The sequence below is a fragment of the Mastomys coucha genome, unplaced genomic scaffold, assembly GCF_008632895.1.
Source record: "Mastomys coucha isolate ucsf_1 unplaced genomic scaffold, UCSF_Mcou_1 pScaffold1, whole genome shotgun sequence".
NCBI classification, from domain to species: Eukaryota; Metazoa; Chordata; class Mammalia; order Rodentia; family Muridae; genus Mastomys; species Mastomys coucha.
The window spans coordinates 18,541,641-18,567,034 of NW_022196891.1; positions in this window are offsets into that span (position 1 = coordinate 18,541,641).

Consider the following 25,394-nt stretch of genomic DNA (forward strand, 5'->3'; position numbering starts at 1 on the left):
TTTTAAGGTTGGCATTAGCGTACAAGGACATGTCAGAAAAATAAATTACCTAGCTTTCTAGGATGACTTCTGGGTTCTGGGATTTGAAGTATATGCATGTTTCCTTAATTGTGTTTTGTTTTATATTAAATTCTATGTACTAGAGTTATCTTATCACAAAGAGGCTTAAAGTACATGCATATATTTTAGATAGTTTCTACTGTATGGTAGGTTTTTTAGTAGGTATCTGTACGGCTTTTTCAAGAGTCCTTTAGTGAGAGTTAACTCTCTCCTTGTTCCCCTTTTCACTCCCAACTAGATGCTGCAAGCTAGCAAGAATAAATCCTACAGTACCAGGAATCAGTTACTCTTTCTTGAATTGTAGGACAGTGGGTTTCCATATATTCCTGAGCATTACAAGCTATTGTCAACACTCTTGGTTATTTTGCAGAAACTTATAGTAGGGCCGTATTGCTAAAGACACCATATCCTTGAATCACAGAACATGAAGAAATCAAACCCATACCCATCTGGAATCTTCATCCATACTGACTAACTTCTGCAATGTTAGAACATGCTATATGTACTCTGGAGAAGAAAACGCATCATCAATTTCATTCATCTATGAACCCTGGTAGCTACACTAATGATTGATCTGACAAGACATGCCCAGTGGTGCAATCATGGCACAAATGTCATGGGAATAACCAACTGACTGGGATCAACAGGTTATTCTTCATGACAAGTTCCTGAAAAACAAACAAACAAACAAACAAAACAAACTAAAGAAGACAGAAACCCAGGTCATACGGTCTTAACAAACTGTGCCTTATATGCTTGTTAAGAAAGAACATCTTTTTTTGTTTGTTTGGTTGGTTTTGATTTTTATAAATTAATTTATTTTTTACATTTCATATTCCATTCCCCATTCCTCCACACCCATCCGACCGTTCCACATCCTACACCTCCTCCCCACCTCCCCTGTCTCCGCATGGATGCCCCCACCCCCACCCCACCTGACCTCTAAACTCCTTGAGGCCTCCGGTCTCTTGAGGGTTAGGTGCATCATCTCTGAACGAACAGACTAGGCAGTCCTCTACTGTATGTGTATTAGGGGCCTCATTTCAGCTGCTGTATGTTGCCTGTTTGGTGGTCCAGTGTTTGAGAGATCTTGGGGGTTCAGCTTAATTGAGACTGCTGGTGTTCCTACAGGACTGCCCTTCTCCTCAGCTTCTTTCATCCTTCCCTAATTTAACAATGGGCATCAGCTACTTCTGTCCACTGGTTGGGTGCAAATATCTGCATCTGACTCTTTCAGCTGCTTGTTGGGTCTCTTGAGGGCAGCCATGCTAGGTCCCTTTTGTGAGCACTCCATAGCCTCAGTAATAGTGTCAGGCCTTGGGGCTTCCCATTGAGCTGGATCCTGCTAAGGACTGAAGCCCTGAGGGCCAGCAGAAAGAATGGAAATAGGCAACCTCAGGAAATATGAGGTTGGGAGGACCCTCCAGAATGCACCACGGACCTGGGAGGTAAGAGACTCTCAGGAATCAATGGGAGGGACCTTAGTTGAAATGTCCAACAGTAGGGAGAGGGAACTTATAGAGCCCACCTCTAGAAAGATGGGATTGCCATCCCACAGTCACATCTCTGACCCATGATTGTTCCTGTCTGAAAGAATTACAGGGATGGAAATGGAGAGGAGCCTGAGGAAAAGAAGGTCCAGTGACAAGAAACGACATCTTTCATACTATATGTATGGGGAGAATGGGACAGAGCCCATGGAAATCCAGTTAAGCAATGTTGGAAAAATTAAAACAGGATACCTCAGACTCAGCTGCTCTAGGACTGATTGCTAACCACAGCACAGCGGGAAAAGTTGAGTTCCCAGAAACTACAATCATGACTCCTTTGAGGCCCTGGCTTTAGCCCTAGGGTAGACCTTGTCAAGTCTGCCCTTGGCCAATGACATAGAACTAATATTCTTTTTGTCCTTTCATTAGGGATTCTGAGAAAGCCTTGAATCAGTCTCCTTCCCAACAACCAACTTATTTCTAAGGCCTGATCCATGAGCTGGATCCCATACCTTGCACTGTGAATGGGGCCAATAATTTGTAGCTAGATAGGTCATAGGGCCTAGGAGAATAATAGTACTATTATTCTGCTAAATGAATATATTAAAATGACTCCTAATGATTTATTGCTATACCTATAAGTCAAGGCATCTCTCATCCCTTACCAGAGAAGCTTGCAATATGTGAGAATTAACAGAGAATACATAACTGCTGCATGTGCGGAGAATAGGAGACTATGGAGTGTCTAGCTCTAAATGATACATGCATTTCACATAGACCTCCTCAGCTTAGATATCTTTATGGAATTAGGAGTGAAAAGATTGTAAAAGCAATAGGTGATGAATACACTCCAGGGAACAATGTTTTCTAGTCACAAAGGGCAGTTGGGAACAATGTTTTCTAGTCACAAAGGGCAGTTGCACATCCAAGCTCACATTGATTGTGAAAGCATGCACAAGACATTTGAGCGATCAAAGCAGAGAGAATCTCAGCATTTATGAGAGTTATGTGGGACAAATTTCTACTTACAGTCGAAGAGCAATTTGGGATTTGATAGCTGCTTGGAGAGGAAGAGTTGGTTTGCTTTAGTAAAATAATTTGCTATAGGCCAGTCACATTCCAGGGGAGACCTCTTTCTCAAGAGTACTTGAAGGCATACATTTTTTTTTGCAACCTACTTTTAATAAAGGTTCAACCTCTCCTCTAGCCCACTACCCAGCAGAGGATGTGGAAGAGAATAGTTATTAGGATATGGGGGAAATGGACCTGTTCAGCAATAGTTTTGTGATATCAAAACATCCTTTCACCTGTGTCTGCATCAGGAAAGTATTCTTTCATGCATTTGCGTTGCAAGATGTCTTTTCACCTGTGTGCACCTGCAAAACATCATTTGACATGACTTTTCAGAGAAACTAGAAGTATCTACTTCAAGTAGTTATGCAACACAAACTGGTGTTTATGATGGTTTAAAAAATATTTTTTTTTAAAAAAGAAACTCTGAAAATTGGACAAGTTGGGAGGTAGGGGAAAGAGGTAGATCTGGGAGAAGTTGAGGGTAATGGTGAATATGATCAAAACATGTATGAAATTCTCAAAAAATTGATAAAAATATTGTTTTTTAAAAGCTTAGATTATAGGGAAAATAAAGTGTTTTTAATGTTGTGAAGTATACATGAGGGGCCTGAAGAGATAACTCAGCAGTAAAGAGTGCTTGGTGATCTTCCAGAGGACTTGTGCATAGGTTCCCACTACCTATGCTGAGTGAATCACAGCATCACCTCCAGAGAATTTGACACCCTCTTCTGGTTTCCTGGGTACCAGCACACATGTTACACACACATACACACACACACACACACCACGCACACACACACACACATACACCACACACACATACACCACACACACATACCACACACACAGACACACACACACACACACACACACATACACCACACACACAGACACACACACACGTACTCTCTCTCTCTGTATACATATATATATATGCATACATATATGTATATACATATATAGAGAGAGACACATATAAATAAACATTAAAAACCCAAAAAGGAATTCATGAAATTATAGTTATAAAATATGTTTTAAATAAGTAAGAAAAAGAAACAATTGAGCATCAGAAGGAAAAATAAAATCAAATTTAAAAAGTAGAATAAGTTAGAGTTGGTTTATTTACACACTTGGCTATAGTGTTTAAGAGTCAAGTAAATGTAGATAAGTTGCTTAACCAATTAAAATTTTAATTTCAAACAAAATAACTGGAGCCTTCTCTCAGGATAATTAAATACAAAATTCTATTAATATACCTTGAAACTTTTTGGTACATTAAACTCTTTTTTACAAACTCAACTGTGTTAATTTTCTGTTGCCACAATACAATGCACTGACAAAAATTAATTTAAGGAAGATATGTTTTATTATTAATAAAAATTGACAGAGCCAGAGGGCAGAGTCCATGTTGTTGGGGAAGGCAGAAGTGTGAAACTGGCCTGGTATTCAGAAACTAGACTGACCTTATTTCATTCCATGAGTGCAATGGAAGCCTAGAAAGACAACAGGAATTCTTACCAGGCTAAAAATACTCAAACCCTGGGCTGGAGAGATGGCTTAGCTGGTAAGGGTACGCACTACTCTTATAGAGTATTTGAGTTCAGCAGGTAGCTACCACATCAGATAGCGCAGAGCAGCCTCAAACTTCAGATCCAGGAGATCTGATGCCTCTGACATCCATGGGCCCTGACACTCACATGTACAAACTCACACACAGACTTCCCATAAAGTTGCAAATGATTCAATAAAATCTTTAAAAATAAAAGCAAAAATAAGTAGTTAGCTCTGAAATCATGCACATAGAAGCAACACTAACTGGAACCAGCAGGTTGTATTTATATATTTATGGACACATATATGTAACAGTAACAAACACACTGAAATAACTACATTGAAAACAAATGATCCAAACTAATACAGATGCAAAAGCTAAAGTTCCCGCTAAAGCCTGCCCTACATTACATGCTCTCTCTAGCCTTGACACTCAGTGTTGTGAATGAATCATGGATATGTCTTGAAGCTTGTTGGAAAGTCAAAGTCTTAACTTCCCTGGCCCACTGGACAGCAATACACATTGGAAACATTGTAGAACATTCGTATGGTCATTAAACAATTTAATTAAGAATAACATTTTGTGCTTTACTAGTCAGCTGAGATGCATTTGGGCTGCCAGTCCTTTGTGAAAATTGGGGCATTTAATAAGGACACAAGGCTGGTATGATAGCTGCTCCGCCTCAATATGACTACCAAATATGCCCACACGTACCCAAAACATTTGGAAAAAGAACCAATTATTTTTAATCTATAAAATATTTTGGAAGACAGTGATAGTTTTTGCCTATTATCCAAGCATTGGAGACTGATGCAGGAAGATCCCCATAGCTTCAGGCCGGTTTGTGTTACAGAGTAACTTTCAGGAAAGTCTGAAATACATAGTAAGACACTGTCTCAAATATACAGACAAAGGCTATCAGAAGAGGGTCATCTTGGAAGATAGAAAAGCATCAAGTACCAGGAACCCATCTCCTCACCTTATATAATTATATTGGTCAGTTCCATTTGTTGCTTTTGTTTTGAATCCTAAATTTTTTTCCTGAAGGTTTATAACTTTATGAGAAAGTTGTCTGGACAAAGGATGTTCAATTTTATTCAGGTTCACCCTTAGTACAATAGCAGCTACCCATGTGTTAGCCCTTGGCCTGCAACACTCATCTGTGCATATATTCTGAAAGAAGCTGGTTTGAAATTTACAGAAGTATGGATGAATAGGACGTTGATTTCCAAGCATCAGAGACCTAGGGTCTGATCACCTGTTACTATTTCATATTCCAGAGGCTCAAAGAAGCAGGAAGCCACTTTTGCTGCATCTCCTATACATTGGCAAATCAGTCTCTCATTGGATAAAGTTTCTTACATGGATTTACTTCATATGGGGGCATGCTCTCCTTTTTTTTTTGTCTCTTTTAAAGAAATGTCAAAGACTAGTCTAGTCCAAAGTAGCTACATGTGCACAGAGAGTTAGAGAGCCGCCACACTCATGCTCAAGGGAAGGGATGGGCTCAGAGAAGCCCAAAGAAGACCTTATGGTTACAATTTAAGCTAATTCGTGGCATAGAAATGGCCTTCAAAAACAATGACCAAAAATAAAATTAATAACACCAAGCACTAGAGAAGAGGAAAATCTAACTTTTATAAATTATAACATTATTCGATTCCAATATCCTGCTATCATTCACAGCAATACAAAAAAAAAAAAATCAAGCACACAAGAAAAAGAGAAAAAATATGACCACTGAACTTAAAAAAAAAATCACCTTTTAAAGCCACTCTATGGCTAATCTACTAGATAGAGCTTAAGGTTTTTTCTTTTGTTTTGTTGTTGTCTTTTTTTTACCTTTTTTTTTTTTTTTTTAAGACTGGTGAAGGGTCAGAGTCCCAGAAGAGGTCAAGAGAGGCCACTGATGAAAGTTCAGCCAATGTTGCAGTAAGGAAACTAAGGTATTTGAGATGACACCAAGAACAATATGTGTGGACTGGACATGGCCTGACTCTAGGAGGCTGGCTGTATACGGTATAGTGGCAGCGCCAGAGAGATGAAGTTGCCCAGCCCTTTGGAGCGTAGGAAATCATGCCTAAATTACAGATGTGTTTGAGTTACCCAGCTAGGCTTGGTTTTGTTTAAGCATGCTTCATTTTGTGCCTTAGTTGTCCCTTAAATCAAGAAATCATTCAACTTGCATTTTATTTCATAGGAACATACAGTTGAGAAGCTTTGGATGTTTCAGGAATAGTTTTAACTTTTCCGTTGTTTGCATTAAAAAACTGGTACGTTTAAAGTTATACTATCTTACATTTTAAGATAATAACATAAAATTTTGGGACTAAGAAAAGGAAAACTTAGGGTTAGTAGTGATAGGTTTCTGTGTCAATCCTACAGGGGCCAAGTGTGCTGGCGAGGGTTTGTTAATGTGACACAAACTAGAGGCACTTGGGAATAGGGGACCTTATCTGAGGAATGGCCTCCGCTGACCACCCCTAGACATGTCTGTTGGGATAAGTTTAATTTAATGGTTAACATGGGAGAGCCCAGCCACTGTGGGTAGCATTATCCCTGGATTGAACAGGAAAGAAGTTGAGCAAGCCCAGGAGAGAAAGGAAATACGCAGCATCCCTTCATCGTTGCTGCTTCAGGTTCTGCCTTTACTCCTCTCTGTGAGGAGCTTTAACTGTTAGACAAACAAACCAGCTGCTCTCAAAGTTGCTTTGTGGTACAAAAGCAACTCTTCCATGGTATGGTATATTATCAAGGGATAGGAGGAAAAGAACTCAAGGCAGGAACTAAAGCAGAAAGCTTGGGGGAGCACTGCTTATTGGCTTGCTTTCTCTGTCTTTCTCAGCTACCTTTCTTACAGAGCTCAGGTATCCTGACCCAGGGATAGTTCTGCCCACAGTGGGATGTGTCCTCCTATAGCAATTAGCCATCAGAAAGTGATGTCCGTGCATGCCCATAGGCTGGTCTGATAGAGGCCCTGCTTTAGGTGAGATTCTCATTTCCCCCCCAGGTGACTTAGATTTAAGTGAAGTTGACAGCTGGAGCTAACGATGACAATAGCACATTTCATGTTAAATGTATTTAAAGCACACAAAAACTTAAAAGAAAAATCAAACCAAGGGATGACTTGTAGTAAAAATTATTAGACTTGAATAACCATCAAACAAAGATATGCTCCTATATGTTTGCTTTTATGGCATTTAGTCAAGAATCCCTTCACATTAAAGAGTAGTTATGCAACTAGACACTATCGTACTATGGAAATTAAGCCAGTCTAAGAAATGCTGTGTACTTTCTCTCATATGTGGTTCCTACATCGTATGTAGGTATATGAAAGTCACCATGAAACTGTCTAGAGAAGAAAGGGGCCTGAGAGAGGTAGAGGAGTGAGAAAGGGAAGGCATCCGGGCTAGTTTCAGCTTTCAACAGCAAATCGTGTAGAGTAGTAATCTGAGGGAACCCCAACTGAGGAATTTCTCTGACCAGATCCATCTCTCATGTATCTGTCATGGCCATGTCTGTGAAGGGCTGCCTTCATGGATAGTTCACATATAAGTGTCCAGTTCACATTGGCAGCACCATCCCTGGGCTGGTAAACCTGGTCTGTATAAGAAAACTCGCTAAATGAGCAAAAAGTAAATTTGCAAGCACTGTTCCTCTATGGTTTCTGCTTTAGGCTCCTGCCCTGGATTTTCTCTCTGATGGGCTCTTACCCGGAAGTCACCATCAAGTAAACAACCCTTTATGCCTCGTGTGGCTTTTTCACAGCAGCAGAAGGAAACTACGACAGAGTTGTAAGAAGTGTATGTGGAACAAGGAAAGATGTTCAATGTACAATGGGTAGGTACATGAAAACTTCTGCATGTAACACATGAATATATGTAGTGAAAACTTTAAAGTCACATAGGCAATAATAATTACTAACGATAGACAGGTGAGACAATTTCAGTTTATTAGAAAAAAGTGAATAATATACTCTCAGGCTTGGCAACCTAGATGATAGTGAGAGTTTCTATCTTCCTGACATCTGGCTGCTAGGAAAGTGTGGATTATAATAAAATTATCCATTTCAAGGTATTAATATCCAGCTCAGACTATTCCCAGAAAAAAGTCCATATCCATTTATAAAGATCTGAACAGATCAATGGAGGTGTTTCTTAAAAATACATATAATTTTTATTTTGTGTATGTGTGTGTGTGTGTGTGTGTATGTGTGTGTGTTTTCATGTGTATGAAAGTGCTTAGGAAGAACAGAAGAAGGCACTGAATCCCCTGGATCTGGAGTTATAGGTATTTATTCACACTTTGAGATGGGTCTTGGCACCCAGGTTCTGGGCTTCTGCAAGAAAAACATGTTCTGTCATCTGCTAGGCTATCTCTACATCACTGAAGTGCTCACTTAGTTACTTAAGCACAGGAGATACGGCTTCTCAGTACATTTGCCCCAGGCTACCCTGGTTAGTTACAGAGCCAGGCCTTCCAGACTCCCTGGAAGTGACCAACCCTTCCCACAGCCCTGGGGGTGGTTGATTTGTTCTTCACATGCTTTGTTTTCATGGGGCTCTACAACTAGGTACGTGTGTGTGTGTGTGTGTGTGTGTGTGTGTGTGTGTGTGTGTGTATTTGTCTTTTATGCATATGTATGCATGTGCTCATGTGGGCCCATGAGTATAGAATTCAGAGATCAACTGACCTTCAGGAACTAAGTACCCACTTTGTTTGTAAGTGAGAGACTCTCTCATTGACCTGTGCTACAGTAGTTTAGCTAGGTTGGCTGGGCAGCAAGTACCAGACATCTAGCTGTCCCTGCCTCCCCTGTGCTATGTGTATAAATAAATGCTGCCATGTTTGGCTTCTTTCCTTGGGTTTTGATGATTGAACTCAGGTCCTGATGTTTGTACAGCAAGCACTTTTTTTTTTTTTTTTTTTTTTTTTTTTTTTTTTTTTTTTTTAACCAACTGAACCATCTTCCTAGTTCCTAGTCTATACGGCTCAATAACACAATCAAAGTTACTGTAGCGTAATACTAACTACAAAACAAAATACCCAGGATACTGCTGTAGAGTTGGACCTGGCCATGGTGCTGATAAATTATGACCAGTTCCCCAAAGACGAGTGCTCTAAACACCATAGACTGTAAAGCAAGGTTCTTTGCTACATATGATCAAAGTGAACAAATTTAATACTTTATCCAGATGGTGCTGGAACCAGTTCAAATCACATTGAGGACAAAAGCCTCTACAACAAATAATTGTGAAGTATTTTGTAGGATGCTAAGTTTGATAAATGCATGTAGTCCCACTGGAACAGAATCTAAAATTCATGGTAAGGGTTCTTTCTCTGTCTTGAGACTTTTGAGGTCTTGTCCTCTACTGGAATAACATTTGATTTGACTTCATTCAGCCATTCCACAAGTCATTAAGCCTAGAGCAATCCCAAATTTCCAGGATGCCTCATTTGCAGATAACAAAAGCAGCTGTTGTCCCTCACCAGCACAACACAGATCAGAAACCTGGCATCTTTCCCTCTTGCTCCTTATAGACTGAGTGGAAGTGCCATGGCACTTCAAACCTTATTCTACCTGTCCAAGATGTATTGGACACCAGCTATGGCTATGACTTTTGCAGTCAACCTCTAAGGGATTGTGGGCTCCACATGGATAGAGACTTTAGTAGTTTTTATACCTTGTGTTTATCTGGTTCCCTTTCAAATTCCAAGCACCCTTCACTTTAGTTTTGGACCTCTGTGTACATTGTCTTTATTGTAACTGGCAACTGAAGCTATTTACAGCCAGATCCATCTGCTGGAGTTGGGTCCTGCCGGTAGTGTCGGGTTTGATTTCAGATTATTGTTTGTTGTGTTGTCAAGAAGGGCTTGTGGGAGGAAAAAAATGATGCCTGCATGCAAAATGCTCTTTGGTTAAAATTTACATAGGACCTGTTTGAAATGTTGACTGCTACTCTGATCAATGTACTGTGTGTTTGTAGTTACAGCAACTGTCTCAGTGACATTCTGAAAGTCTCAATGAGGGAACTGGTTCATACTAGCAATGGCAACCTTAGCCCTCCATCTTTGGAGCCCATCTGCATCGTTTCTCATCCCTAAAGTAATGAAAATGAGAAGTTTGTTATGATGGCTAGAAGAATGTCTTTAGAAAGATTTTATGGCCTTTTGCCTACTTTGTGATATGTGGAGTACAGAAGGCTAGTGTGAGTTGGCTCAGAAATTCTGTTTCTACATGTCTGAGTCAAAAATATGGTCTAAGTACAGAAACTGTTTTCAGCACCATATTTGGACATATTTATAACTATAAGGCATTAAAAACAAAGTAAACATTCACCGATTTATAACAAAATGGTAGTAATGCAGGTAATTTTTAAAAGTGTGGTAGGACAGTGTTCTGTTTTCTGTTTTAAAAGTATGTGTGTGTCCAGTTCCTGACAGTATTAATGATACTCTGCTATGCTTGTATAACAGAGCATGTTGTCCTCTGAGAGGCTCCATCCAGCAGCTGACTCAGAAACGGACACCCACAGCCAAACAGTGGATGGAGCTTGCAGACTCTTATGGAAGAATAGGAGGAAGTGAATAAGTAAAAGAATAAAATAAAACTAAAAAATTGTGTGTGTGTAATTTTCATGTGTATGTTGATGCTCTTGTGTTTGAGAGTGTGTATACACATTAATGTGAGTGTGAGCAGAGGCCAGTGACAACCTTGGGAGGGTGTCATTCCTCAGAAAAGTCATCCATCTTATTTTGAGACAGGCTCTCCCTTCAATGACTCCAGGTTGTGTCCAGGTTGGAGCTAACAATGACAGCAGCAGATGATCAAACTTGACAAAGGAGCTAACAGGTTTGGTCTATGATCAAAGTAGGCACCCTGAAGAAAGATTAATAAACATCTCTGAAGTGTGGGTCAGCTGTGTTCCACTGTGTTCTCAGAGTAGCAGAGTAACATGGTTTATACAAAGAGAAATAGAGGAACCTGGGTAGATGACTCACTTGGATTCATCATGCTTGTCATGCAAACATGTGGGCCTGAGTTGAAGCCACATCACCCCCATAATAAGCAGGCATGGTGGTCGTGCATGCAGGCAGGCCTGGTTTTGATCTTTAGAATCCCTACTTCTAATGCAATGGGTTGTGTTATAGTCCTAGCACTGTAGAGACTGACGCATGATGAACCCTGGAGCTCACAGCCCAGCCAGCCCCACATACCAGTGAGCTCCAGGCTTAAAGTGAGACTCTGTCTCAAGGAATAAGGAAAGAAAGTGACTGATGAAGACACCAATGCTGACTTCTGCTTGCCCCATACACCAGAGGAGAAAATGAATTATACATATTGTGATTTTTTTTCTCATTTTGTTACTGTTTGTCTGTTTTTTTTTCTTTTATTCTTTACAACCAAAAGAATGTAATAGTTGAATCGTTCATATTCAGGCATTTCAAAGGTGAGTCAGTTTTTGATAATATAAAAAATATGATGTTTGCCTGTGTGTTTCATATTCTGATGTAATTTTAGATTAGTGTTATCCTGACGGGTTTTTAAGAGAAACTGTAATCTGTTTCCTGGTCATTTAGTAAGACAAATTGTTGTTAGAGGAGGCCCGCACCTGTTTTTATGCAAATGACTATAATTATTTTCATTCAAGTTAGAAAGATCATTATCAATTTTTTCTCCCGTGTTAAAAAATTTTAATTTAATATAAAAACAATGTTATTTGGTCACACTGAGTGAGTGTTAACCAAATAATGCAAACAGTACAAGGTGGCTCTTAATCTGTGTGCTACATGTGTGGCTTGCTATAGTGCTTATTTTGGTTTGGATGAGAAATGTACCCTAAAAGTACATTGTTGAACACTTGGACCCTCCAGCTAGTGGTAATGTTTGGGAAGGTTGTGGAACCCCTAGGAGCTGGAGCCTTGCTATAGGAAGTGGATCACTGGAGGTGGGTCTGTGGGGGGTCTGTGGCCAAGCACCACTTTCTGTTCATGTTCTACTTCAAGACTGCAGATGCAGTGTGAGCAGCTGCTTCACAACATCTGCTATCATGCTTTCCTGCCATGATGGACTGTATTTCCTTGAACTGTGAGCTGAAATAAATCCCCATCTCTTACGTTACTTCATGTAAGGTACTTTTTCACAGTGGAGAGAAGTAACCATCTTGGTACACATAAAGTTGACACAAGAAGATTGGCAGATGTTATTTTTCTGTATTAGATACTCAGTTTGGCTTTATCTTCCCATTCTTCTCTGTTGCCAAGGTGAAAATGGTGCTTTCTACACTATTATATGGTTGTATGGGCCAGAAGAAGTCTTTTATCACCTTGCAGTGCTGCGCTCCTTCAAGATCTCCATTCAATCTCCTTTTCCTTTGTTAGAAACTACTGGGAATGAGAAATTCAGTGTTCTCTATTGTATCTATTATCACTACATCAGAATTCTCACAGAGTTCAGCAAGGTTGGGCATGCCATATACAAACGTCAAGATGGTAATGTATGCATTACCCAGGAAGAAACTGCTCTACCTGGACATCTGGTAGGTCAGCAAACAGCTGGCCAGTTGCATCAAGTAGGGTACCTACCACAATAAATTCTTCAAGACTTTTTCTGTCTGTCACCTGCTCACCTGTACCATTGGGTGGATATGCAGATTAAGAGGTGCATCATGGGCTCCAGGGACCCCAACCATCAAGTGTTTGCACCAGGAAGTGGGAGCAGATTAGGGCACTGAGCTACTTGGGTGAAGTCAGCATAATTATCAAGGGCAGAGGCTGCTTGTTCATAGAGTATTGCTCCCTTTGGACAGAGCAGCACAGGAAGGAAGAGGAGCAGCCGACAGCCTGGATGTGCTGGGAGATGCAGTGGGACACTTGGTGTTGGCACAGGTTCAGACACTATTGACACCCATGCTGAGTGCCCTGGAGGAGCTGCAAGCTGAGCTGCAGGAGGTGCACACCCAAGGCTGCAATGTGTACTTTACTCTTAAGTGCCTGGCAGCATCTTCATCCAAGAACTAGCCAGCTTCTGAGGCTTGGATTTATTTGTGGCCCTGTGTGCCCCAACTTGGCCTTTTCCTGAAACCATCCTGCCTGGCCTCCCCCGGCCCAGCAGAAGCCACTGGGATCTTGATGTAACTGTGACTTGTAGGTACATGTTAGTATGGTAGATGAGAAATGTACCCTAAAAACTCATGTGTTGGACTCTTCAGGATCTAACAGAACCCTGCCATCTCCTCCAGGGAGCACTCCATAAGGAAAAGCTTTCAGACAGAGCTCTCCAACCTTTGACTCATTGATGCTGTCTGCAATGTTCAAGGCTCACCCAGAATTATGTTGAACTTTTAACGTCTTGACCAACATGCCTCTTCACTGTTCTGGCAAAAGCAAAAATGGAACCAGTGCTCAAGTCTGATTGGGACCTACTTAGACAAGGGCCCTTGCCCATCAGAGGAGTGCTTTCTTCCTTGTTGGTAGTTACAAGCAACTGTGAGGCTTGCTTCAGAACAATGCAGTTCAGTGTCTGATCCTGTGAAAGAGGAAAAGTGCAGTTGATGTTCTCTCTCTCTCTCTCTCTCTCTCTCTCTCTCTCTCTCTCTCTCTCTCTCTCTCTTTCTCTCTCTCTCATTCTTCCCTCTGAGGTCTTAATTGAATCATGTCTACAGAGTTCCCCTTACCCATAATCCTATGGTATCATCAACTTGCCCTTTCCATGGCAGAGACTGATCTAAGCTGCCTCTAATCTCTTTGTCCTCAGAGTCTTTGGTCTTGTTTCAGTTAGAACTATATTTCCTTCCTTACCCTTACTCTTCTTCAATGCCATACTTCAAAGCTCATGTGTATATTATCACCCCACCCCCACACACACCTGTCTGTGCACCATTGAATGCCTAGAATCCTGGGTCCTCCCACTATTTGTGATGGTGGTCGCTCCAGGAGCATACCATTTTACTAGGAATGTGAACTAGGTCTCCCACAGTTTGGAAGCTGTTATCAGAAGTCAGGGTTTTGGTGGAGCCACATTGCCTCTTCTGGCTTCAAAAGTTTCAGTTCCTCTGGACTCTGTCTTCTCTTTACATGCCCTTATTTTCTTCTTCTATATCTTGCAGTGGCACCTGTTCCAGAATATAAGGCCCACACTAAGTTTTCAAGGACCATGTTACAAGATTCTTAATCACATATCTGAAGATCACTTTTCTAAGTAGGAAAATGCTGATAAGTCCAGGGTTAGGACATGGGTTGTCTTTTGGGAACCCTCTTTTCAGTTCCGTATGTTTTGTAGGATAGGGTCCTGACAACCTGCTGTGCTGATGGACTACCCAGAAACCTTCATATGACTTCTGGAATTGGGTTCTGCCCTAAAGCTCCAGAAAGACTATGGGTTCAGCAGTTACTGAAGTGGCTGTTCTGTTTCTATTGGAAGGATCCCCAGAATAAAAAGGAATCTCAAGGAGATATTTGCAGCTCAATATGGACATAAAAACTAGGCCAGTGCTCATTAATAATATGGAAAGTTGGGCACTGGGGCACATTTGGAATTCTAGCATTCAGAAGTTAAGGCAGGCACCTGGGTTTCACAGTGAGTTTAGTGCAGCTTTGGCTACAAAGTGAAACCTTGTCTGGAGAAGAAGAAGGAATAAGAATAAGAAGAAGAAAAAGAAGAAGAAGAAGAAGAAGAAGAAGAAGAAGAAGAAGAAGAAGAAGAAGAAGAAGAAGAAGAAGAAGAAGAAGAAGAAAGAGGAGGAAGAGGAGGACGAGTAGGAGGAAGAGGAAGAGGAAGAGGAAGAGGAGGATCAAGAAAAATGGAAAAGATAAAAACCTTGGAGAAAAGCCAGAGAAAGTTTGGCTCTGGTGAAAAAGGGACCAAGATTCATCGTATGGGCTCTTTTCCACATTGGGAAACTAAAGCCAACAGGGAGGCAAGCTAAAGGACCTGGCCAAGAACCCATAGCTCAGGAGAGACCAATTACCTAGGATGGTGAAGTAGGACTGGAAGAGAGGAGAAGGGTCTAGATAGCCCTAGTTGCAGCACAAAAAGAGCGACAACCTATTTTCAGTGGTCAAAGATGCTGGGTGGAGACAGGTCCCATATTAGAATAGCCCCAGCCACATCTGAGATCTCAGCACAGGGAATATGCTCATTCCACCTGGCCCATGTCTTTGGATGTGGGATGGGCAGGGGCTCCTCCATGACCAACCAAGGGGGTAAAAATGATTCACTCTTAGGATTTTCCAAACAGAAACCCAAGACATGCTTTTGAGACAACATCTCAATTCCATCTAAAAGAGGGAGAACATTGTGTACTAGAAACTGAGAAAATGGAGTCGAGTGGGGGTGTGTTTCAATTTGGAAGTGATTATACTGCATGAAATCCTGACTGAGGGGCAAAAACAGAGGACAGTCATGGGCACACAATGAAGGGAGGATAGAGGGATGAGCCAGGGAAGCTTAGTTCTTGGTTGCCATGGTTACTCCTGTGGGGTTCACTCCGGCAATGACAGCTCCCTCAGTCAGCCATGCTCACCAAGTCATGGGTCATAACAATCAGGGACAAGGCAGGCCAAGGTTGCTGAGCTTTGTCGGGTCAGTCATTGCTACACCAGACTGACCAGTTCACTCTTCTGCTGAGGTGGGTCTCACACTGTTCTAAATGCCCGAAGAAACCACGCAAGTCAATTTTCTCTGTTTGCTTGGGAAGAAACTGAGGGGCGAAGAGGAGTGTTACCTTCTTTCGGTCACACAAGCATAAAACCAGGTAGATTGCACTCAGATAACTGGGCCTATCCTGACACAGTCGAGACTTTTCAGGGTTCTGATGGATGCACAGAGTAGACTTGCCCACTGTGACGGTGCTGGAGAAATCAGGGTGGGGTGTGAGTGCCAAAACCCTGTGCAAGGCAGGAGGACAGAACAGCTTTCAAGGCTCTGGCTTTCTATGTGCTGCAGTGTTGTGTATTTCCCATGTTGGGAGAAGAGTGGGGAATAAATCTGTGAATAAAAATGTGTCCCCCTTAATTTGATTTCTCTGTGTGTGTGTTCATGCATATATTTATATATGTACATATGTGTGTCTGTGTGTGTGTGTGTATGCACATGTTCGTGAGCATGCACATATGCACAGGGGTCAGAGAACACCTTGGGTACCATTCTTTGGGTGTTACCCACTTTTTGACCATTGATATAGGATCTCTCACTGTCAGGGAACTCTCCAAGTAGATTGCGGTGCCTGGCCAGTAAGTCACAAGGATCCTCCTGTCTCCAGCTCTCCAGTGCTGAGATTATAAGCACATACCACCATACCTAGATATATTTTTCTTAAGCTAGGTTCTGGTAACCAGATTCTAAAGTTAGCCACTGTGTTTGCAAGGTAGCACATTTTATTGAATGAGCCATCTACCTATTTTATTTACTAAATTCTTTGATTTTTAATTTGCTGTGAGTTTGCCAAAGGTGAATTTGGTTGTGTTTAACCTGTGCAAAAGTTTGTTTTGACTACTGGAAAGTATATCTATGAGCCTTTGGTTATATGAAATTATTGTTTTATTTGAACATTTAATCCCTTCTCATTGGATAATTTCCTGGACTCACACATAATTTTGGTGGGCCATGTGGACTATCTATTTCTATATTTAGATAAACTAGACTTTAACTCAACTATGAACTTTTTAGGGACATCTGATAGGCTTCACAAACAGAATGTTATAAATATTTATATAGAAATGCATAACCCATTATTATCCCATCAATTTTCCATTTATATGATACTCATAAACATATCACCAAATATTATATGAGATTTTAGCATTCTCCATTTCTTTGATTTACTTTTTAACTACTGAATATTTCAGATGAGCCTCAGGGTGTATGTCCAGAAGTGACACAGCTGGGTGCTGTGATGATTTCATTTTTGGTTTCTTTAGAAACCTGCATATTGATTTCCATAGTGGCTGAACCAATTCATGTCCTTACCAGCACTCTATGTGGTTCCCAATTTTTGATGCTTTAAATGAGAATGGTTTCATGAGCTTATATGTTTGAATGTTTGTTCCCCTGTGGGAGCTGTTTGGGAAATATTAAGAGGTGTGGCCTTAGAGAAGATGTGTCACTGTGGGTGGGCTTTGAGGTTTCAAAAACTCATACAAGACCCACCCAGTTTCTCTCTCTGTTTGCTTATCTGTGGATCAGGATGTAATCTCTCCTGCACTTCTACCCACCAACATGCCTCCTGCAATGATGATCATTGACTAACACTCTGAAACTCTAAGCAAGCTCCCAATTAAATGTTCTCTTTTATAATTGCCTTGGTCATGCCAATAGTAATGGAGACACTCTCTAAAACACTTGCCAGGATTTGTTCTTTGTTTTCTTGATGATGGCCATTGTAACTGGAATATGATAGAATCTTAATGAAGTTTTAAGGTGCATTTCCTGATGGGTATTTTTGTTGAATATTTTCCATGTTTATTGTCCATCTGCATGTCACCATTTGAGAATGGCTATTACTTTCATTAGCTTATTGATTGAACTATTTTGGTGTCTAGTTTTTGAGTTCTTTATATACTCTTGATGTTAACCCTCTATCTCATGTTTAGTGAGAGAATACTTTTGATTAATTTTGATTAATCTACAGACTGTCTACTTACTTCCTGTGATGTACACAAGCCTTAAATCTCATACAGTCAACTTCCAGTTCTCAGTATTATTTACTAAACAATCAGAATCATTTCTAGAAGGTTCTTGCCTAGTCCTGCATCTTGGAAATGTTTATCTCTAACAATTTCAGAAATGTACATTAAAATCTCCAGTCCATTCTGTAAATCAGTATACCACAGAGATACCTACATGTCTATGTTTATTACTCTAGTCTGACTAAGAACTAAGCTAGAAAATCAGCCTAAGAGTCACCCAAACAGATAAATGGACAAGAAAACATGTCATTTAGTCATAAAATTTCCTTTAGTCATAAAGAAGAATTGATTTATGCCAGTTACTAGAAAATTCATTTAACTGAGATCATCATAATAATTCAAATAATCTAGATAAAGAAAAATAAATTCTCATGTTCTTATTTATGTGTAATCAGTAAATTTGTTTGTAGATATATACAACTATGTGTTTACATGTATAGAAGAAAATGAAAGAGAGACTAGGAGATGGAGGAGTCTAAATGGAGAGGACTTGAGCAAATGAGAGCAAATGAGAGTGTGAACATACTTTTAAAACATCACGTAATATACCTGAAAAAAGTCTATATGGGGCTGGAGAGATGGCTCAACAGTTAACAGCAGTTAACATCTCTGTTTTTCCAGAGGTCCTGAGTTCAATTCCCAGCAACCATGTGGTAGCTCACAACTATCTGTAATGGGATCCGATGCCCTCTTCTGGTGTGTCTGAAGAGACAGTGTATGCATATACATAAAATAAATAATTTTTTTTTATAGAAAAGAAGAAAAGAAAACTGGCAAGATAAAACAGGATGAAATGGACAGAACCAGCTTTAGATGTGTATCTTTGATATTCATACCTCATCCACCCACTCAGAGAGTTCTGTAGATACTTTAACCTTCAAAAAGAATGACTCCAGTTTTCCCAGGGAAGAAAGTATTCCATCATGTGGCTCCCTGTTATAGGCCAGTCAGATAATGGTTCCTCAAAGATGGTGATGGAATCGACAAAGCATTGTTTCCTGTGGAGACATCAGTGAGGCAAGGTCCACACACCTTTGTCCTCAGAGTGATGCTCACATCTTTCAGACTTCACAAGGCCATTCATCTTTGTTTGTTCTGTCTTGCTATACTTGCTCAGTCCTTCAGTATTTCTTACTTCCTCTGTCAATGTTGTCTTCTCATATGCAGCTTCTGATACTCATCTGCAAAGGAAGACTCCTGGCACTAAGCAGAATTTTCTTTTGCTTTTTCTTATCTCTCTGATGTCTCCTTCATACTTCATTACTAACCTAAACCCACTCATTACTTTATAGGAGGGAACACTGTTACTACAATCTTGCTCATTTCTATTAGGTTTAAAATCTTTCCATACAGTAAAGGTCAGTTTATGTCTATACAATCAATAATCGCTGTATGGGTTTGGTTAGCCTCTTTAAAATGAAGTTATTATAGTTGGGAAAAGTAGTTTAAGAATGCTTGCTGCACATGCAGAGGACCTAAATTCAGTTCTCAGCACCCAGACATGGTGGCACACAACTTTCTATAATTTCAACTCCAAGAATTTGGTGCTCTCTCCTTGGCCACATACACACCTGGCATACAGTTACACAAACAAATACACATATATGAAACTGAATAAAATGAAATTGTTGGATAAGAGTTATTTTGGTATTCTCATCATTATACAATCCTTTACTTTTTTTTTTTATGTCTCCTTCAGTGGTAAATTAAACAAGGTTTTATATCTCTTAATTGATTGTGGTTAACTATTTTCATTAATGTGTAGTTTACAAGTAATATTCTTTGATGAACCTGAATTTTATTAGGGTTTCATAGAGGAGCATGGATAAGACGTAATTTACAATAGTATGATCAACTTGCCAGTGGCTACATCACTGAATAAAATGCCTCTCCTTCCTCTGAAAACTATTAACTACCTGTATATTTAGTTGTGTTTGTGTGTTTACTATGTGGACGTTGGCTCACGTGTATTTGCAAGCCTTTGTGCATACATAGACAGGCTAACAGAGGGCATTGGACAGGCGTCATGCTCCATCACTCTGTCTGTCTAGCCCCTTGAGACTGGGTCATTCGTTTAACTGTGAGCTCATTGCCTTTGAATTGTTTTATTTTCTTGTTTAGACAGACTAGCCAGCAAACCCCTAGCAAAGCCCCCATCTCCATCCTCCATAGCACGGAAGCTACAGGAACACCTACGATCACATCTAGTATTATTTTTAGTGTGAGTGCTACGGATGCAGACTCGAATCCTCGCGGTTGTGCAATGAGCAGTTCTAAGTTTGTTTTTCTTGAGTGTCACATTTGATGAGGTTATTTAAGTGCATGATGTTATATAACTTACATTATAAAAAGATTTAGGACAATTCCATTGCTCCTAAATTAACAAGCCCCATGTCTGTTTGCAGCCAGGCTCATCCCTTCTCCTGGGCACATCCTTTCGCAGCCACACATCTATTTCTTGTTCCTACAAATTTTCCTTACCCAGAATGCCACAGAATGAAATCAATATTAATATTATTATGCAATATGTAATATGTAATATGCAATATTATCTGTCTGGTTCTTGTGCTTGGTACCATGCTTTGGAAACTCATTCATGCGGTTGCATACATAACTAGCTTTTTCAGTTGTTTCAGGTAATGATTTCATTTCTATTGGTATGATAAGATAATCTAGCAGAAAATGATTTATTTTAGCTCCCAGTTCTACACTGTAGTCCATCATGGGAAGAAGTCATGGTAGTATGAGTGTGAGACAGCTGGTCACATCATATCCGCTGTGAAGAGCAGAGAGAAAGAAATGCATTCAGGGTTGCTTGCTTGGTTGTAGATGCTCACGTTGATAGCTGATCACACCATATCCGCTGTGAAGAGCAGAGAGAAATGAATGCATTCAGGGTTGCTTGCTTGGTTGTAGATGCTCACGTTGATTTCTTCAGTTTTTGTTTTTTTTTTTTTTTTTACTTTTCCAGACCAGCCTAGGGAATGGTGCTGCCCACACTGTGGTATGCCTTCCCACACCAATTTACTTAAGACAATCTTCACTGGTATGCCCACAGGACAACCTACTCTAGACACTCCCTCTGTGGGGCTCTCTTTCCATCTAATTCTAGGTTGTGTCAAATTGATAATTCAAGTTAACCACCATATAGAATAATAACACATTAAATGGATAATTATAATTCTTTATCTGTTCATAAACTAATGGGCACTTAAGTTGTTTACTGCCTTGAGTGAATGAATTTAAATTTCTCTATTGGCATAATTTCATTTCTCATGGGTAAATAATTAGTAACATAATACCAGGATACATGACTGGTATGCATTTAATTTTTTTATAAGAAACTGCCAAATTCTCTTGCATTATGATTGCACCACTTTATATTCAACCAATTACAGGTAACTGTCAAATGTCACTGTACACTCTTCCTGTGATGGTTTGAATACAAAATCTCCACCACAGAATCATGTGTTGACAATTTGCTCCCAAGTCAGATGATAACTGGAGAAGTTCTGGAAAATTTAGGAGGTAGAGGCTGGCTGGTGGAAGCAGATTGCTGGGAGCTTGTCCCTGAGGGCTGTGCCTTTTCCAGGACTAAGTCTTCCTTTATTTCTTCTTCATGAGTACCATGAAGTAAAGAGATTCCTCAGTCAAATAGTTGCTGTGATATCAGTCTGACCTCAGTCATACAGTGATGGTCACAGCTCCCCAGATGAACACTGAAATTGTGGGCAAGTCCTGCCTTGTTTTTCATGTTATTAATGTTTGCTCTTGCTTTCTGAGATAGGATCTGTCCTGGTTTAATCTCTGTTAGTATAGTAAAATGCCCTTACAAAAGCAACTTGAAGGGGGAGGAGGTTTCTTTGGCTTACAATTTCATGTTAGAGTATCATTCTGGGAAATTCAAGGCAGGACACTAAAGCCGCTCATCACATTCATAGTCAAGAGCAGGGAGAAATGAATACATGCATGCTGACTCATGTTCAACCCTCTTCTTACACTGGCTAGGGAATGGTTACTACCCATTGTAAGCATGTTTTCTCAACTCAATTAATCGTGAAGATTGCCAATCTCATCTACAATATCCCTCGGCCACACTCTTGTCTCATGTGATTCTAGATTATATCAAGTTGATAATTAAAACTGTCACAGGATCTTATGTATCATAGACTAGTTTCAAACTCACTATGTAGTTAAAATGGCTTTAAACTCCTGACCCTCCTGTCTTCATGTGTGTGCCATCATGCCCACAATATGCTGGAGATGGAACCTAGGGCTTCCTGCATGTTGAAAACTACATTTACCTGCACCCTTGGACCTATTAAGATGTTTTAGTCAAGCATTCTGTCAAAGCATTGACAAAGCCCATACACTTTCAACTCCATGTACTTTCAGATTTCTTTATTTTAGGACTATGGTAGCTGTGTCATGCTATCCCCTTGCGGTGTCCACAAGTCTTTCTTTAATTACCTCTGCCTTAGCTCTCTTTTTCATGTAAATATTTGCTGTTACATGGCTTTGGTGGAGTCTTCAAATAATGCAATAAAGCTCATTACTTTTTAACATTTTTTTAAAAAAATTAAATCTCTGTGAATTTCACATCATGTACCCCAATCCCACTCATTTCCCATCCTTCCACATTTGCCGTCCACCCTTGTAACATCTCCTCCAAAATAAAATAAATAAAAATAAAAAATAAAAATAAAAATTAGAAAAAGTTTATAAGGTGTCCTTATCTACCAAATTGTTGGCTGTAATTTCACTGTTTTTAAACAGTATTCTCTGAAGAGATAAAGTTGCCACTGTGATGGAGTCCAGTTTCTCTGGTGTTTTGTCTGTAGGACTTTTGAGCAACTCAAGGCCACAAATGTATTCTTTTTAATTCCTGTGATTTTGTTTTGTTGTTTATCATCTGAGCTCTTCAGTATAGGGCTATCATGGTTTTTAAGCTAGTTTGTACATGTCATGTGGAATTTTTATAAATTTTATAAAATTTAAATTTGTTTTTATAAATTTTTATAAATTTTAAAGATTTCATTCATTTACTCAAGTGTGTGTAGGGTTGGATAACTGGACCTGCATATACCACAGTTTAACTCTGGAGGTCAGAAGAGAACTTGTGGGAATCAGTTCTCTCCTTTTACCATGTGGATCCTAGGGATCCAACTCAGAGCATCAGACTTGGGGAAACGCCATCACCCACTGAGCCATCTTGATGGCTTATAAATTAATTTTATCATGATTGTTTTGTTTCAATTTCTTTCAATATTCACACATGCTACTGTTTAACATCATTCATTGAAAATATTCATTTTCCCACTGAATTATTTTAGATATAGCACCAAGTATAAACTGACTTTAGTTGGGCATGGGTGCACTTTCCTATAATTCCATTTCTAAGGAGGCTGAGGCAGGAAGACTGTAAGTATGAGGTAGGCCTGACTAAATAGCAAGACTCTGTCTTAAAAGAAGGCACTTATCATGTTTCATTTATTTTCTCTACCTTGTACTGTTAACCTTCTCAAGTATTTGTGTCAAGACTCAGTCCTAAGATTAGTGTAGCCTTATTTGTCAATCACAATACTTAAAAGCAACATAGAGGCTGAGAGAATTTAAATAACATATGCTTGCAAGTTATAGTTCATAATTGAGGGAATCAGAGTATGAATTCAAGCAAAACTGAAGCAGAAACTATGGGAAAATGAGGCTTGCTGGGACATGCTTAAGGACCTTCCTTATACAGTGAGGGGGTCCTCCTATATGACCTCTTTATGACTAAGGAAATCTTACACAGACATGCCTACAACATACACCAACACAATAAAGTCAATTAGTCAACAGACTCTCTTTTCAGGTGATTCCAGACTGTGTTAAGTTGATAATTTTGATATCTTGTTTTTCTTTATACAACTACAAGAAAAGTAACCTAAAGTTCCTGACCATCATCCACAGTTCAGGAGTTTGTTTATTAAGTTTTCACTACATCCTTAGGAAATGTGTACATTAGTATTATTATTTGCTAGAAGAAAGGTTCAAAGCTTAGAGAAATTCTTGAACTTTCCAAGGTAGCTTTCAGCTTATAAGTAATAAGCTCACACTTGAATGCAAATGCTCCAATGAATTTGTCTAGGGCCTAAGCGTCAATGTACTACATGGTATTTATTTTATTTATTTTCATCTTCTACCAGACTTCAAACCAGGATGTGTCATCTTGTCTATGTTGACTTACTAGCTTGAGTCTTGGAGGAGCTGGAGATGAACTCAGTTGACTCACTCTTGTCTAGCATGCGAGAAACTCTGGGTTTGATCCATAGCACTGCATAAAACAAATGTGTTCTTGCTCACTTGTGATCCCAGCACTTGGAATGAGGAGGCAGGACCAGGACCTAAAAACCATCCTTGGCCAAAGTTGCCCTCAGCTAAAGAAAGAGCAAGATGGAGGGCAGCTTGGATTATGTGAGACTCTGTTTTGTTTTGTTTTTTTTTTTTTTTTTAACATTTAAAAACATATTTTAATTGAATAGAATTGAATCACATTCTTGTTCCCCTTTTATACCACCGCTCCTCCCAGAGACCCCCCTTCAATATCTACAATATCTTTTTTGTCATATTCCTTAAAATTTATAAAATATTATAACAATAAAAATAAGTATTATAAAAGTTGTGTGATATAAAACAACAATCAATTTAACAGTCTTATGTAGATGCTCGTCTACAGCAATAGTGAAAATACACTTTTCTCAATATAAATTTTAGATAACTCCAAACATATTACTTAAAAATACTTAAAAATAATACAACACTACTAGTATTTTCTTAAATGAACATGAATATATAAAGTCTTTTTGTTCGTTTTGTATTTAGTAGAGTTTAAAATCTTGGCTCTTACTGTGGTACAAGCTCAAAATAAGAACAATTTTTAGACATTGGGTTTCATTCTAATAAGGGTGTATTTCAATGACCCTCACATCACCAAAGGATTTTACCTCCATCTTAGCTAAGCTGAGAGTTGATAGTTCTGCTGCACCAAGAAATGAATTGTAGGCTAGATTTTTGGATACAGACTTCCTGCTATGATCAAAGCTATTTGACTTGAGTGACTGACTTCATTCTCAGCCCACAGAGAATAGGTTACATTCATTTAAGAAACGGTGTAGGTATTAAGATGGTTTATCCATAAAGTCATTCACCAACTGTTTCGATGAACAATGGTTCTGCTTGGAGGTTGCCACAGACATTAGGTGAGGGTAAGAATTTGGTTCATTAGCTGTGATAATTTGGAAAAGCATTCATCTCTGAGAAAAAGTAACTTATAAAGTCCTCTTCTTCAAACTTGATACAAGAGATACAAATGTCAAGCAAAGCATTCAGTCTCACTTTGTTGTTCTCTTACAAGCTATCTCCCTAGTTAATCGTCTATGTTTGTTTTGGGTATATAAATACTTTTGAAATATATAAGCTTGTCTGAAAACCATAGTATAGTGTAAAAACATGAAATAAACAATACTACTAATAGAGAGGCTGAGATA